Source organism: Chelonoidis abingdonii, chromosome 22 (genome assembly GCF_003597395.2).
Source record: "Chelonoidis abingdonii isolate Lonesome George chromosome 22, CheloAbing_2.0, whole genome shotgun sequence".
Taxonomy (NCBI): Eukaryota; Metazoa; Chordata; order Testudines; family Testudinidae; genus Chelonoidis; species Chelonoidis abingdonii.
Window position 1 is genome coordinate 26441449 of NC_133790.1, and position 14498 is coordinate 26455946.

The 14498-nt window shown below is 45.0% G+C and overlaps 1 long non-coding RNA gene across 1 annotated transcript in view; it reads left to right on the forward strand.

Annotated features, from left to right (window-relative positions):
- Nucleotides 1–6614, forward strand: part of LOC142045858 (uncharacterized) — a 36007-nt gene extending 29393 nt beyond the window's left edge. Inside the window, exons 2-3 of the long non-coding RNA XR_012654750.1 lie at nt 5883–6059; nt 6423–6614. This is a non-coding gene — a long non-coding RNA (uncharacterized LOC142045858). The remainder of the gene's footprint in view (nt 1–5882; nt 6060–6422) is intronic.
- The last annotated feature ends 7884 nt before the right edge of the window (nt 6615–14498 follow it).

Genomic DNA, 14498 nt, shown 5'->3' on the forward strand with positions numbered 1-14498 from the left:
GGTGGATTGCAACGATTCACATGACAAAGCACTTCCTGATGGAAAATAAAATTCCTCAATCAAATCAGCATCTTGGAAGTCGCTGCCTTGCAGGGGCCATTTTGCTCATAAGCCAAGGCCGTGCTCCCACTGGAAGCAATGGCCAACTTCTCTTCTTGGGCATTCAGTGGGAGCAAGACTAGACTCTTAGTCCTGATAGGCCAGAGCATGATTTGGTCTGTGTATGGGCACAAGGAAGTAAAAGAGGCATAAGAAAGCCACTTTAGTCTCTGGCATATGGCTTTCTGCACTCAGGCAGAGTCACTACCTCCACCCGTTCATGGTTGCCCATTGTCATAGTTATGCCAACTCATTGGGAAGCTTATACTGCAACAAGACCTGTCACCATTTATTTCCCTCCCTGAACCAAGGAGACTGTGAGGGTGACTATGACTCCTTGAGTCAACAGTCTCCCTGCCAGACTGCTCCAGGGTCAGCCCAACATTGCACTGCCCCTTGCTGTGGGATAGATCTCAACGTGATGCCTTAGCCCCATACGTGGCACCAGCCCTCGGGCGCCCAGTATCTGAGATCAGAAGAGGAGACCAGTTTCCACTCACTCCTTGATGGATTATTTTTTTTCTAACAATCAAAAGACCATGGTCGTCATTAGAACCAATGACGAGAAAAAATGGGCTGGATGGTGGAGTTATGAGAATGATTTTGATTTTTTTTCCAATTTACAAATTTCACCTCCTGGCTAGAATAATAATAATAAAATTCTGTCACCTCTAGTTATTTGGGAACCCACAGAAATGAAAAAGGAATGAGGAGAGATGAGGGGGGGACCTTGACATTTTGCAAAGGTGAAGATGGGGGATTTCATGCAGTGAATGAAAACAATTTGGCGCAATTCAGAAAGAAAAACAAAGAGGCTGCAAGTCTTTTGTACAAATGGGCACATTTCAATCCTAAACCTTACAAAAGTCTGCCTGGCCCTTAAGAATCTCTCCCCCACCCCCATCACCCACTGATGTCTATGATGTGGAGCTCTAGGGTTAGGGTTAGTTACCAGACTATTCCCACTAAAGCTGTTTTGGTTTAGCCATTTAGTTCATTTTCATCTGGCCTTATGATGTGCGACATCAGACGCTAGAGCAGAAGTTATTCAATCATAGGGACAGAGACACTCTTCTGGATTTTGAAATGTTTCATTGGTTAAAGAAAGGTGATCCCCATGTAATCATGATTGAATAGATATGTGAATAGTTCATGTTTGTCTCTACGCTGGCACAAAGCAAATATGGCAAAATGTGCCAGGAAAGGCTGTTCTCGGGAGCTTCCTGGTTCAGTTCTGTACACTCAGGAGAGAAGGATTCACATTTTAGGGTGTTTCTCTAATCAGGCATGACAGAGCACCTGCCACTCCTATTGACTTCAACCCTCTTACTGTTTTGTCACTGGACTCATTCCATCCTCTCCTGTGCTGTCCAGGGTTAGGAGGGCTCTCGTTCCTCTCCCTTTCCCAGGTTTAGGGGATCTCGCAGCAGTTGTCTTTTAAGGCCCATATATTTCAAGAGCACTTACTGTATCATGGCTGCTGCTGTTTCTGTGCTGTGCAGGCCAGTCCTCTTGCTTGCTGACAACAGTAACTTCTACAAGGAGAAGGGAGAAATTCAACTGGCATGTCAGGCCCCTCTGAGAAGGCTCCTAACTGCTCCCGCAGAGCTTGAAGAAAGAGTTTTGATGGATTTACACAAGAAAATGGTTGCGAAGGGATTGATAAACACACAGAGAGATCTAACTAGTGTGTCACATCTCTCTGAATAGCCTGTCATAGCGAAAATGCTGCAGGGGAGTGTCGGGAACAATTTGTTGATGTGAGCTCGCCAGGAGAGATGCGTGCTGTTTTGGGGAAGGGATCATCCAGAAAAGGCTGCCGTGAAGGAGAATACAGCAGCGTTGGCATTGGGAGTGTCGGTCAGTCAACTGACACTGCTTTCCAAGGGCTGAGCTGGGGAGGATCCCAAAGGGGACCCCAGCAGTGATGTCCAAGTCAGCTTTGCCCCATTGGTGTCAGCATCTGCAAAGCAAAGCTACACTAACGCTAGTTGGAACTCCAATCCTGAGAGATTCCACACAGCAGTGCTTGTAGTTTCCTAGCTCAGGCCAGAAAATTCGGAGCAGGGATTTAAACCTGGGCCTATACATTATTCTCTCTCTATAGGAAACGTTCCACTTTATAGAACTAATACAATATTCATTGGGCCCAAGAGTGTGTGAGACTGATGCTAGACTGGGAGTTGGGGCATTTGCTTGGGATGGGGAAGACCTAGGTGCAAGCTCTTGCCTGAATTAGGCAAAGCAGGGACTTAAACGTGGTCTCCCAAGTGAGTGCCAGGCTAGATATCTGGGGGAGTGGAGAGGGGTCTCTCTCTCTCTCTCTCTGTAGTTTTGTCTAGAAATTCCATCCTGGATTAGATAAACCTTCCCAGCAAAAAAATTCATTGAGAGCGACACATTTCTATGAAACTTTTGGGTTTTGACAGAAGAAAGGTTGGATGAAAATTTTTGCAACCAGTCCGGTCACAACACTAGATGGGGTGCAAATGGGGTGAGCTTCCATGCAGGGGTGCCCTGCTCTGTGCCAGCTGGGAGCAGCATGTGATGTAAGCGCAGTTGATCATTGCGCAACTGAACCTTTGTCAATGCCCCGTTTTTGCCCCGACCTCAAGGTAATGTCCATCACTAATTGTGAAGGGATTCATGAAAGAAACAAACATCATAATATTATGGATCGATGGGTGAAATAAATATAGACCCAAACCTGAAGCACATACTCAGTCCTTTCTCAAGACAGACTCTGTATTAAGGTAAAAGAATTGATGGTTGTATTTGCGTGTCTTGCCTGGTGCATATGCAGAACTAATTAGATGATGCATAAGTGTCCTGTCCTGACTTGCATTGGGTTTCATGTAAAATGTGGTATGGATTATTTGGAAGGCTGTCTCGGTATTTGTTCCAAACTATGGGTATGGAACCAGGAGGAGATCTTCCCTGGACAGTACTCCTCTGGCTATAAAACGTGCCCTTTCATGATAGAACCCACTGTTGGGAGGAACGTATCATTTTCTGAATTTGGTTTGGTTTCATTTTGTTTGGGGTGTTGCTGTGTCAAAGGATTGGCAAGGGTGAAAAGGTGCCAGTTCCAACTGCGTTAATTCCAATTTGCAATTAGTTAGCACTGCCTAATAGCACACTAGGCAAGTGTGTCTTAGGAGTAGATGATTTGGCTTGGATCCAATGAGAATTGATATGACTCTTAAACTGACCTTTGAACAGAACCTGAAACCTCAACAGAAGCTTTTCTGAAGTTCAAAAATGTTTAATTTCAAAATAAGGTCAAGTGTGGCCGCAATTCCTGGTTTGTTGTGGAAATGAAGAAACACCATTAAAAAGGCTGTTTTCCCAGTATTCCCAACATGATCCAAGTGCAGCGAAATGCCTGTCCTTGTGAAATCTCAAATTTGGCATCCAAAGAAGTTCAGGTAGGCTCTAGATAAACACACAAATTGTAGAATTGTTCCAAACATTGAAATTAGAGTTAAAGCATGAGACGCTTGAGTGGTGCATCCTCAAATCAGGTTTTTCTTGTTTTTTCAGGCTGCATAACAATCTCCACTCCCAAATTGGACAAAAGTGTCCAGGCTGGAATGAAGCTGGGGTAAATTTAAGCCAAACCGAAGCCAAATTTTGGATGAACATGGGCTAAATTTCAGCCAAATCTGGGCCAAACCTGATTCAGTTTTGAGGTGAGTTTGAGCAGGGTTTTGGAGAAACATTGGCCAGCATATGGTTTTGGGGAGAACCATGAAAAACTCATTGGTTGAGGATGGTATATCTGCAAACCAAATTCAGATTGGCCAAGGGATTCCCAGAATATCCCCAGGGCATTTTCTTCCTTGCCCATCACAAAGCTAAGGGGGATAGCGCCTCCTTGGTGTTGAGGGGAGAAGTTTCTCTAAAAATACAGCACAATTCCTTTTTACCTACATGCTAACCTTGATGCTTCCCAGTTGCTCCTGAAGCTGAGGCTCCTGGCATATTACAGTCTCAGAAAGAATTGGGATCATATCCATGGCTTCTAAAATCTGCCTTTTATTTTGTTTTCTCAAAAGATTGTACAGAGTATATTCAAATAATAAATGTGGAAAGGAAAAGTCTAGTTTCCAGACTGTTCTAGTACCCTGATCTTAGTATTTCTTCTCTGTGCCTTCCCCAGCCAGGTTGACCACACGTTATTCCTGAGAGCAGAATCTGTATGAAAGATTACCAGGGGTTGAGGGACAATCGACTAATATTTCCTGGTAAGTCTCAGTATAAAAACCAAAATATATTTGGAAAAGGAAAGTCTGTGAGCACCTTCAGCTGAGTACTGATAGTCAGGGTGACTGGGTTTCCTCCCTGGCTCTGCCACTATTTCACTCTGTGTCCTTGGGCAAGTCAGTTAACTGCCTTGTGCCTCAGTTTGCCCATCTGTAGGGAGACATGAATTCCATCCCGATTAACAAATGTTTGTGTTGTGCTTTGATGCTCTCAGATGGAAGATGTTATGTATGTATAAAAGAAAACAACAGACATCCAGGCCAAGATTTTCACAGCTACCCAAGAGAGTTGGATATCCATTTCCCATTCATTTTCATGGGAAGTGGGTGTCCAGATCTTTGAAAATCTTAACATAAAATACATATATATATAAGGTGAAACAAACGCAAGATGAGGAAGGATATCTGTGCACCAGAGAAGTATTCTTACCCTCCAGCAGTATCCACCAATAGGATGGCAGGGCTCTTTGTCACTAGATCTATTAGTCTTATAAGGCTGGAGTGACTCATTCCCCAGTGACAACATTTTCTGATGTCTTGGTAAGATGTGTGTGTGTCTATTACATTTTAGATAACAGGACTAACAAATTGAGATTAGCCATGCAGGCCTGGCACGCATACACCAGGGCCTGAGTTGATTTATCTTGATGTTTGGTTGAATTCCATGCATTTTGGGTCCCTTCTGTAACCTTTTCACCTCGTTCTTTTTTAAGGTGGCTGCCTGGCTGTTATAATTTATCATGAATGCATCTCACTTCAGTCCTGGCTCCTCTGACGGAAGGAACAGCCGGTCTCTGGGAGGTCAAAGACATTATTCTTCCTTTGTCTTTCTCAATTTCCAGCACAGATTTGTCACTTTGAAAAAGCATGAATTCTGGATTTGATGCACTTTAATTGATTTCATCCTCAACAAGTCCGACTGTCCATCAACCTTCCCCTCTTCTTTTCTTCCCCCCCCCCCATTTCTTTCCTCCATTCTTCAATTTATGGTTAAGGTTTTCAGCCATTTGTGTGCAGAAGCTGCCCTGAAAACCGTGACTCTTCCATGCCAAATGTCGATAGCCATTTCACTCTTGTTTCTTTGACCTTCCTGTTGACCTTTAGGTGTTGAGAGAGAAAGAAAAGTCTTATAGGACACTTCCACAGTTCCACCCATGGAGTCCTGCTCCTACCCTCTTCAGTGAAAGCATCTCCTGGAGGCCCGTGAAGGTTGGCTGATGGGCTGTTTGAATGGTGTAGGTGGGAGCAGTATAATAAAAGTTGCCCATAGATGGACATGTAGAGAAAAACAATAGTATCAATCCTTGATAAATTAACAAAAGCTACTTATCACAGTTTGCTGCAGAACCCTGGCTGTGACTGAACATAGTAAGTGGTCTTCCTTCCTCCAACAAAAAGGAGTGTAGTGATCTCCTGATGGGAATAAAGTTCTCCTTTCCATCTTGTTGGTATGTCAATGTAGAAAATCCAGCTGCATGGGACATCCTTTGTCAGAATCTTCTGGATATTTTGTTTCAGCCCAGGAAACAGAAGGTGGGACCCACTAGACTGACACCTTTCAATACTGCTTTCCAGTGAAGAACCCTGAAAGCCAGGGACTGAGATGGACGGAATGTGAGGGAACCCACCTCTTTGGACTAGGCTACTCCACACAATCTTGGAACAAGGAACTGCTGTCCATGGTCCTGTGTAAATGTAAGTGTGTTTTATAAAGCAAGTGCTCTACTTTAGGGGGCTCTTGGAAGGCTGAGAGACCTGCCCTCATCAATGGGCACGTACACTGAAAGTCACTGCTGCATCAGTTCATGAGGCACACCAATTCTCTGCTGTTCTGCACTCTAGATCTATAGAGTTCTCAGTACAGATTAGTATATGGGGCATCCATTAAAATCAGTGGGCCAGATGCTAGGCTTCTTATGCAGGCATAACTTCCACTGAACTCACTGGGAATTTTGTCTGAGTTAGGAATCCAGGACTAGGACATTCTCTGCACATAAAAAATGGAGTTTGGTTTATCAATCTGGATTATTTTCTGAACATAATCTATCCCTTTGACAGGTGAAGAAGCAATCAGTGCACTGGACCATCAGTACTGGGATGTGGATTAAATTCCTCCCTGGAAGACATACTTGAAATGCATTCTTCAGGGCATCAGCCTTTTCTTTGTGCATTAGATCCCTGCTTGGAGCCCTAGTGTGAAATATGTGTGAGTGAGTCTCAATCGATTTCCCTGTGGTTGTACCCCTTCCTACAGCCACCTTATGTGAAATAAACTCAGCTGAATATCAGCTTGTCTGCTGGTCAAGAAAGATTTCCTTACCCCTTCCACTTCTGTCCTGTCACCATGGCCAGAAGGTGTGAAATGAGGGACTGGCCGAAACTAACAGCTTTGTTCTACCCTTACCTTCATGCACCTCAGTAGCCGCATGTAGTCTTGGTGGAGTCAAGTCTATAAAATCTTAGCTTAAAAGGTGTTTTGCAGGTGTGTGGAATCTCAGACACAGGCATGCTTTCCATAGATAGCATCCATAACCTTTCAGACAAGACCTCTCTCACCCCCACAATTCATTGCCATATGTGAAAGAGCTATGACTTCTCTAAAGAAAGAGCATAGACACAAATCCCCAGCCTCTCTGGTCCAGTGTGTGTTTATACAAAGTGAGAGAGCTCCAAGAGGAGAGATTCACTGTCTAGCCTGGTGGTTAGGACTCTTGCTTAGGAGAATAAGGCAGAGAAGAGACTTGAACCTGGATCTGCAGTATCCTACATGAGTGCCCTACCAGCTGAGCCAGTGGCTATTCTGGTATAAGGCTCTCTTTCATATATATACTCTTCTGTGTAAGCTCAAAAGCTTTTCTCTCTCACCAAGGGAAGTTGATCCAATAAAAGATATTACCTCACCCACCTTGTCTCTCTAATATTCTGGGACCGACATGGCTACTACAACATTGGAAGATATCCTTAGAGTGCAGTCAGCCATCCCTCCCTGATTCCAGGCCAGGATTTAAAGAGGCACAGGCCACATTAGTCAGCCTGAAATGTAAAGCACCAGAGAAAAACCAAGTGGTATCTCTGTATCCAACAGCCTCAACACAAAATCTCCTTTGTGTCTTCCTATGAAATCGTCCTCCTGCCAGAGAGTTGCACAGAGTGCACTTCCATCATCTAAACTGTTCATTTCACTGAAATTAGAAGACAAATAAAGTAGACACCTATCAGATCATGTGATCCTAGAGTTTCCTACACCCCTTCCCACATCACTCCAATAGAGCTTACATTCCGGCAGTGATTGGTGGGTGTAGCAGAATAGAAAACTTAGTGAGAGCTATATCTAAGAGCATATTCAGGTCCCTCCCTTTGGGTTTCCTCTGGTGTGCAGTTGTGGCCAGCCAGGCAGCAATAAGTGGAGCATATTAGATGACAGTCAGACGCTCGGTCTGTACACAGTTCGAGGATTCACAAACACTTCATGTCCAAATCAGATCCATGTTGCCATCACACCTAGATGCACATGATATTGGCTGGCTGCAGAGCTGGGCTCTGAGATGATGGGGAGAGCCGACCCAGTGGCAGGTTTTTCACACTCCGCTTGTGGCTACATCAAAAAGGTTTTAACAGGTTTTCAATACCAGGACAAGGGTAGGTCCCTTGTGGGACGCGGAGAAGGAATGGAGGTTACAGGTGGGTCCTGAGGCGGTGCTAATGTAGGTATTTTCATTGCACTGTCTATGGCATACTTAACTCTGATAGGCTGTCGGTGATTTATCCCGCCCCTTGTCTTTCACCCTGCCCAATCCATGGCAAGATTCACAAATGTTTTTTTGCATCCCCCATTTTCTACTTCAGGATCCCATTGGGACCAAGCACTGTTAAGAGTCTTAAACTTCAGATATCAGGCTAGCTTTCCAAACAAAGGTTATTAAAAATATATGAATAAATAATACATTGAAAACATTTCTTCGGATGCTCCATTATTTCCTGTTCCAATGGACTCTCTTGTGTAATCCTTCTGATTCTCTCTATCCCCTGGCTCTGACGTGCAGAGTAGCTTTGTTTTATAAAGCAGTGTTTGCAAAGATGCCAGGATGTGGTGTGATGTTCAGAATAACTCTGCCTGCTGTTGGTGTATCTGTGCGACCATTTAGGCCTGTCAGTTGCTCTCTGTTTTGGCTTTGTGCTGGTCAGGAGATTGGGTATCAGGCCTCCAGGGCTCCAGGCTCTGCCAATGACTTGTTGTGGGCCCTGGGCACATCAGTTAGCTTCATATAAAATGCAGATATTAACACTTGTCTACCTCACAAAGGAGTTCTGAAAGTTAATGAATCCATGTCTGCAAAGTTCTTTGAAATCCCTCAGGTGAAAATTGCTCTGTAATTCTACAGTATTACTAAATATTAACATCTTGCCTACTGAAGGCCCCAAAATATCAATTCCCTAATCAAGCACATGTCTCATTTTGCCCCATGCACTGTGGATCTCATTTATTAACAATGAAAATATACAATTATATATAATCCCAACAGGAGATAGGATTGTTGACTCTCTTTCTGCATTAATTTAGCTTCAGAAATAACCAATGTGATATAATTATACCTAAAATGTATCCATAAATTGTAATACCAGAAGGGACAATTAGATCATCTAATCTGACCTCTGTATAGCACAAGCCATTAAATATCACCCAGTTACTCCTGTATTGACCCCAGTAACTTGTGTTTGACTTAAGCAGACCTTAATGAAGTAGTAATGATTAATTGGCAGGCAACGGATTGGTTTCAAATCTGATTGTTGCCCCAAATGTCACAACCAGAATCCTTCCAGCATTTAACAAAGTCCTGCAAAAATCATCTGGAAGCTTTAGTAACCCAGGCACAAAATCAACTTGCCCATCAAATACAACTGAACCAGTTGTATTTCTGGGGTCCATTTCCCTTGTTCCTGGGCTCCAGTTGGGATTAGTTGTGTCCTAAAGGGGAAAAAAATCCTTTCCAGCTACAACAAATACTTCCAGGGATCATTTCCAGTGCCCCTTTTCTTGCTTCCTCCACAGCCCTTAGAAAGCTGCCTTCTTCCCAGCTGTTCAGCACGCCATTAGGATACAGTGCCATCGGTAGAAAATTAATGATATTTTACTCACTCATCTGAAAAAATAATTGCCCCAGGTGAATAGCTGAGTGGAATTTTCTACTTCACGAAAGGAAGAAAAAAAGTAGAAAAACCCGATAAACTGCAATTATTCGAATTCTTGAGATACATATGAAATATATGGATAATTGAAATGTTGGCTAAAAGATATTAATGTCTATATCTATTTTGGATTCTAACGATAATGTTTATTAATTATAATTAATGGGCCAAAGCTGGAGGTTAATGGTCAGGCCCCAATCCTGCAGCCAACTCTGTTCAAGCAGACTCCTGCTCCCAGGTGGGAACCCACGGATGTCTGAGGGATTCCACAGTAATTCTGTCAGCATACCAGCCCACACAGAGTCGGTCATAGGACTGGGGCCTCCATTTATACACGGTCCTTCCTCAGGCCAAACGCTCATTGGTTTAAATGGAGTAAAGGCTTCAGGCTTTGGACCAATGGACTTTCTGTAGTGTGGAAATGTTCCAGGGTTGGGGTTAGGCCAGTCATAGAACAAGGGGTTGGATGGGAAGTTTGGATTTGGATCTAGTTTCAAGCTTCCCTATAGTTCTGACCCTTCATACTTAGCACAGAGCACTTCTCATCTCTAAGGCACTGGACCAGTATGTTCAACCAATTGTCAAGACTTACGTACCTCAGTGAGGCATGGACCTGAGCTAGTTCTCATTGGCTAGCAGTAACTTGTGACCGGGGACATTCTTTCCCGCAAGGATGCCCAAATCCAGCGGGTTCAAAGGTAATGTAAAGTCATCTCTGCTTCTTCTCCACCTGAGCCTCTGTCTCACAGAGTGTAGTCCCAAGCATAAGTGCTGGAACTAGGGGGGATGCCACACCCCTGGGCTTGGAGTGGTTTCCATCATACACAGGGTTTATAGTTTGAGTCAATGGCTCTCAGCACCCCCACTATACACACTGTTACAGCCCCCCAACCCCAAGCACCCCCAGTCAGTTCCTCTCAGTGGAGTTGCACTGGCTTGCGTCAGCAGTAACTACGCCCTATCGGAGGCAATGGAAACCGAAAGGGCTCAGCGCCTTGCACAAGGTGCTCAGCGCTTCAAAGGGTGGGATCTGTGAGACTGTCAGGAAAAAACAAAAGGTTGTCCCCAAAAACATGCCCCTAGTTGCTCTATCTTCAAAGTTCAGTTCTCTGCCAATCTTCCCCTCCCCCCATCAACATCTCGTGAAAAGAAATGTACAGGCCAAGTGCCCCAAGCTGAGTGGAGAAGTGCAGCAGCCAGCAGGACTCTGACCTTCCTGTTGTAGGTAACAAATTGGATGGCATGTAAGCTACAGATGCCTGAGGAGAGAGGAAGAGCGGGGGCGGGGGGGAGGGTAAGTGAATGAATGGGGTTAGAGTTACAAAGCCAGCATCTGTTACTTAGGGTATCAGCCACACAGCCGTATCCATCCCGCCGCAGGAAATGGGGCGGGCTCAGGGGCAGATGGAGAAGAATGGTTTCGGGTCAGCAGAGGACAGAGGTAAGAACGTGTGTGTTTCTGAGTGTGACTATCGAAGCAGATGTAAACAGATAAATATGAGAGAAAGTTGTGGGGAGAAAAATTGAAAGAGAAGACCATTTTCTATATATTTGGCTTCTAATACTGTAGGTATTTGCTAGGGACCAGACTGAGATAACTCTTACTCCCACTGCATAGTAATTTGCACCATGAATAGTCCCTTTGAGTTCACTAGACACTTTTGAAAATCCCATTAGGCAACTATCTGCATCTTCAGGTATCTAAATCCCTTTAAAAATCTGGCCCTATGGTATTTCTTATGTGTGAGTACGAGGATCACACTATGGCCCACAATTATTAGTGCAAAGTTAAATGTGAGAATTTTGGCTGGAAGCTGTTGTGTAACTATTCAAAGCATAGTCCTAACAGCTTGACTGATAGTAATAAAGTACAAGTATACCATGGTATTCAAAGTTTACACCTCTCTATTACTTTACAGTGCTTTTTGCTTTCAGAAGGGGTGGGGTAAGGAGAGTCGAGGGGGACCCAAGAAGTAAAAGTGAAGCCAAACTCCAAGAAATCGTACCTTTCTGAGTGCACAGATCAAGTTTCAGATCAATGAAGACCTAATTAGGTTATGATGACCTTCCAAAACTACCTTTCAAGGAGGCATTGTGGGTAGTGAGATGCTGATTACAGAACAAGCAAGGAATTTCAGGATAGGCTAAAATAGAACCTTGCATGTCTTCCTGTCACCCACAAATGTCTCCTGTCCCTGATTCCCAGGGCTGTAGGGATCAATTTTTCAAAGGTGCAAATGGCAATCAGGATCTCTTAGTTCTTGCCCCATCAACTCGACATTTCCTATTCTGTGTCTTTATTTTGCCTCTGATAGAAACTATAGACAAGGATCTTTGCTCCCATTGTAAATCTCGCTCTCTCTCTTTCCTTGTCCTTTGGAATACTCCCTGTTTTCTAGCCAGCCAACCTGATCCTTGAATATTTCATAAATCTCCTTGAAATATCCCTGGTTACAAATGGTCTGTGTCCGTGGTTGATATGCAGCAGTAATGCAAGGTTAATACCTAATTAGTTCATGGGACCATTTAGCATTTCACGGATATTCAGTAACAAAAGCGACAATAAACAAGTTGAATTCCTAGGTCTTAATCTGGGGATGGAGGGAAAGGGAATGACAAGAACCTGAAAATGCAGGAATTATTAAGAGCAACATGGAAGTTTAGTCCCTTTTCTCATGTCAGCTGCTGTAGCATCCTCAGAGCTTTGAGGGAAATATAACCTCCCTCCCTTCCTTTCTTTGGTGTTTTCCTCCCAGCCCTGATGTTTGTACAGGAAAATTCTCATTTCTGTGACACACTTTAAATAGCTCCTCTATATTGTTCCCCTTCTCCAGCCCCTACTCACCCCAACCCCATTTTCTGACATCCAGCCACACCTGATCAATTGTATCCTGAGCAGCTGGATGTGATCAGAGCTGGCCTTCCACCTCTTGGGATGGCTAGCATATGGGCCCGCAGGCCCCAGCCATTACGTGCATGATCACTGAGCCTGCCTGCCTGTGGCGATGGAGTTTTCCCCTCTCTCAAGCAATTGTGGATAAACCCTCCTGATGAGTAACAGGAATGCAAATAGGCCCTTTGGCTTTGTAGGCAGAGAGAAAGAAAAAACCAAACCCAACAACAAAATCCTCGCTGTGTTTAGGCAGCACATGCAGTGCTTGGCAGATGCCTTCAGGAAGAGGGATGGCTTCTGTGCCTTCAGTCAGCGACTGGGCTATCTAAAAGCAGAAATGGTGTGTTTCAGACTGACTGGCCCCCAGACACTGGCATAGGGCTCCAGGGAAGGGGTTTGAAGGGAAGTAACCCTAGATCCCACACAGACCAGCATTTGGAGGGAGGTCTGAAGGAGGCTCGATCACAGTCGCAGACCATCCAACACTGGGATGGAGGCTGGCTTCAGGCTCCGTGTCAGTCAGACGGCAGCAGCACAGAGGACTGAAGGAGAGCTGACTGGGAACGTTTTCCCATCCTGTAAGAATTTTTCAGAGCTGGAATTTTTTCCCCCAATCCCAAATCAAGACAAAAAGACAAAATCGTGAAAGTTTCTCACACCAAAAATCTGAAGAAAAAAAAATTGGATTGGCTCAATTGAACTGTTTAGCTTTGATTGAGACTTTTTGTTTTTTTTACTATAAATTAACTTAAATCTCTAAATGAAAATTTGTTTTGACCCCAAAACCAGAACTTTTTCATTTTGGAGAGTGGGTCTGGCTGTAGGAAAGGAACACCCTGCTTTCCTCATGCGCTCCTGGTGGTCCTTTCGTGTGCACCCAGGAAGCAAGGCTTTGAACCTGTCCCAGTCATACTCCCTCTGAGGCTAGTTAATTCTGCCCACACCCTAGAGCAGGGATGGGCAAATTTTTTGGCCTGAGGGCCACATCTGAGTGGGGAAATTGCATGCAGGGCCATGAATGTAGGGCTGGGACAGGGGTTTGGGGTACAGGAGGGAGTGCGAGGTATGAGAGGGGCTACAGTGTGCAGGAAGGGGCTCAGGGCAAGGGGTTGGAGTGGAGGAGGGGTGCAGAGTGTACAAGAGGGCTCGGAGAAGGGGGTTGAGGTGCAGGCAGAGGTGAAAGTAAGCTGGTACGGGCCCATACGGAGGATCGGTAAGAAAAGGAGACTGACTGAGGGAGGGAGAGAGAAGCCTGCTCCCTGCATAAGAATAGTTTAAACTCAGCTGTTCCCTGATGGTTCAGCCACCAGGGCTAGGTTTCTGGCATCCTTGTTAATTTCACTCCCAGTAGCTGGGGGGAGGGGGTCGCGGGGAGGGTGTGTTTGACCATGGCAAGGGCAGTCCTTGTCTGCCCCTGGGGATGAGGGGATCTTGTCTCCAATAGTAGTTTTCATTCCAATCCACCCTCTTTATATATTGATTTAAACACTTGAAATGTCCTAAGGAAGACAGGTGCAATCTCAGATCTCTTTTTTGTTTTTGTCCTGCGTGCAGAGTGCAGAGGCTGAAATTGACAAAACTTTCTCTAAATATCTTGTATATTTCATGAAGGCTATTCCAGTTGTCCGTCATTCACCCCTGACTCCCCCCACCCCCAGCTCCCTTCCTGGCTGACTGTGGTTTTTGCCTTAGTTACTTACTCCTTGGCAGACCCAGCCCAGCGGCACCTGCTGGCTCTCTGCAGGCAGCAGCCCACAGGGGCCGGTTGCTGGGGTCGCTGATGGTCGGTGGCAGGCTGCAGCTGCATTGTTTGTGACACATTCATACACATACACATACATACAGTATGTATTACTATCCCGTGGGAGGGCGTCAGTGCCCTTTTGAGGGGTGGGGGGACAGGAGAGACAGTATTTCTGCTGCTCCAGAGGTCAAAGTAAGCCAGTCCGGTCCAGGCAGCCCAGAGCCCACTGCGGGCAGCCCAGAGCCCTTTAAATCCCGGCTGCGGCTGGGATTTAAAGGCCTCAAAGCTCCCCACCGCTGCGGGCAGCCCA